This window comes from Triticum aestivum, chromosome 3B (genome assembly GCF_018294505.1).
Source record: "Triticum aestivum cultivar Chinese Spring chromosome 3B, IWGSC CS RefSeq v2.1, whole genome shotgun sequence".
In the NCBI taxonomy this organism is placed as follows: Eukaryota; Viridiplantae; Streptophyta; class Magnoliopsida; order Poales; family Poaceae; genus Triticum; species Triticum aestivum.
In genome coordinates, this window is record NC_057801.1 from 379223174 (window position 1) to 379225797 (window position 2624).

The window sequence follows — 2624 nt, forward strand, 5'->3', positions numbered from 1 at the left end:
CCGCCGCCGCCCCGCCGACCCCGCCGGACCCCGCCGCCCCCTCGCCGGAGGTAGCCACCGCCCCGCCGCCGGCGGTTTTCCTCGAGAAAACCATTCGGTTTTTCCGCCGGTTTTTCGTTCGTTTTTTTTAAGAACCTAGATCTGTTTTTTCGGTTTAGTTTATTTAGCGGACGTTCGTCCGTACGTTCTTTTAACGAACGGTTTTCGTTGTTTAGCCGCAGACAACGAATGTTCCTTCGTTAGCCTGTTCGTCCGTTTTTCTTTTTCTCAGATTTTCTGTGATTATTTCTGATCGTGATTTTCGATATGTTTTTCGTTTTAGTATATAACTTTTTGCTCGTTTATTGGAATCAGGCGATTCAAGTGCCTAGGGTTTCGTCTCGAAACTCTCTTTACGTTTAACCAACTCAAACAAGTTTTTGCTATTGTAAAATTTGACTTAGGTCCAGATTAGTAAAACAAAGCTTGTTTCTTTCGCCGTTTGAGTTTCGTTGCTTCATTGGATTTGATTCTTTTTTTTTGCAAACCAGAGTTCTTAAGTTGAACTTTCTTGTTAGACCTCTTATTTGAGTTTTACCTGTGCATTAGATGAGTGCTTATTGTATGCTTGTTTGTTTGCGATAGAGTACCCGGAGTGCGCCGCTTGCTACTTCGAATCTCTAGGTTTCACGGATCATCAGCAAGGCAAGTAACACTTTGATCATACCTCTTTACTACCCAGTTTGATTGTATTAGATCAATCCTCAAACAATTGCATGATTAGGATCTGATTAACATGTGGGTTTTGGGAAGTAGATGAGGTAGAACCTATTACCTGTTTATTATCAAACTTTTGGGAGTTACTTCTACGTTTGCTTATATTGCCATGCTATGCTAGTAGATGTGGATTGGGTGAGTGTTTCCATGACAGATGAGAGATTGTTTAATTAATGGTTTACTTAAGGTGGCAACTTAAATTCACATCTAGGTGGATTGAGGCACCTCGGGAACCCAGTGTTGCCTGTATTTTTGGAAATCCCGGGGTACCGTGTGATTTTCCTATGGACCGCCACCCACGCTCAAAGGGATCATGAGATTATTCATGCTAGAAACTTCCTTGTGCAGCCACAAGCTATTATGGGCTCTAGCATAGTTGATTAAGTTGCGTGAGCTCTTGAAGAGGTAGACTTGCAGATGTAGGGGATGTAGGTTGGTACTGTCTACCTGGAGTAGAGAGTTAATGCTTTTGAAAGACTGTGTCTCGGTCATCCGTTTCTCAAACACCATGTAGTGCGAGAAATCAAGCGGAGGAGATCGAGTCTTGCGGGGAAAAGTGCGCAAACCTCTGCAGAGTGTATAAACTAATCATGGTTAGCCGTGTCCCCGGTTATGGACATTTTGAGTATCTAGTACTTGGATTATCATGTGAATCTCATCATGTTACTTTAATTAATATTGTTGGGTTTTAATGATGATGCTTAATTGGGATTGAGAGGATGTCTATCTTCTCAATGTTTAACAACCACCATGATAGTTAAATAAAATTTATTCCTTTGTAGTAGGGAAAAATTGGCTTTATGCAAAAACTGTAACCATAGAGCTTTCCACCAGCCATATATGCATATAGTATAGCATTATTCCTTCATTACTCTCTATGTGTTACATTGCCAGCATATTCCATGTGCTGACCCATTTTCGGGCTGCAACGTTCATGTTGCAGACTTTCAGACGACGAGTAAGGTGCTTTAGGTCGTGGTTCTATACTCAGTGATGTCGTTGGAGTTGATGGACTCACTTATCTTCCAAGCCTTCCGTTGTTATCGTTATTAGATGGCCTTAAGCCATATTTATTGTAATAAGTTCTCTTTTGAGACATTCGATGTAATAAGTGTGCAATTGCTACTCTGTTATAAATCCTTCAAGTATTGTGCGTGTCAGCATTACTGATCCAGGGATGACACTGATGCATAGAGATCAGACTGTTTGAGGTCTGGTCGCTCCAAGCTCATTGATCAAAGATGGTTGAGTTTCCTAACCATGGATATGAGTTATCATTTGATCAGTGGGATCACATCATTAGAAGAATGATGTGATTGACTTGACCCATTTCGTTAGCTTAGCACTTGATCGTTTAGTATGTTACTATTACTTTCTTCATGACTTATACATGTTCGTGTGACTATGAGATTATGTAACTCCCGCTTACCGAAGGAACACTTTGTGTGCTACCAAATGTCACAACGTAACTGGGTGATTATAAAGGTGCTCTACAGGTGTCTCCAGAGGTACTTGTTGAGTTGACGTATTTCGAGATTAGGATTTGTCACTCTGATTGTCAGAGAGGTATCTCTGGGCCCTCTCGGTAATGCACATCACTATAAGCCTTGCAAGCAATGTAGATAATGAGTTAGTTACAGGATGATGCATTACGTGACGAGTAAAGAGACTTGCCAGATTGAACTAGGTATTGAGATAACGACGATCGAATCTTGGGCAAGTAACATACCGATGACAAAGGGAACAACGTATGTTGCTATGCGGTTTGACAGATAAAGATCTTCGTAGAATATGTGTGAGCCAATATGAGCATCCAGGTTTCGCTATTGGTTATTGACCAGAGATGTGTCTCGGTCATGTCTACATAG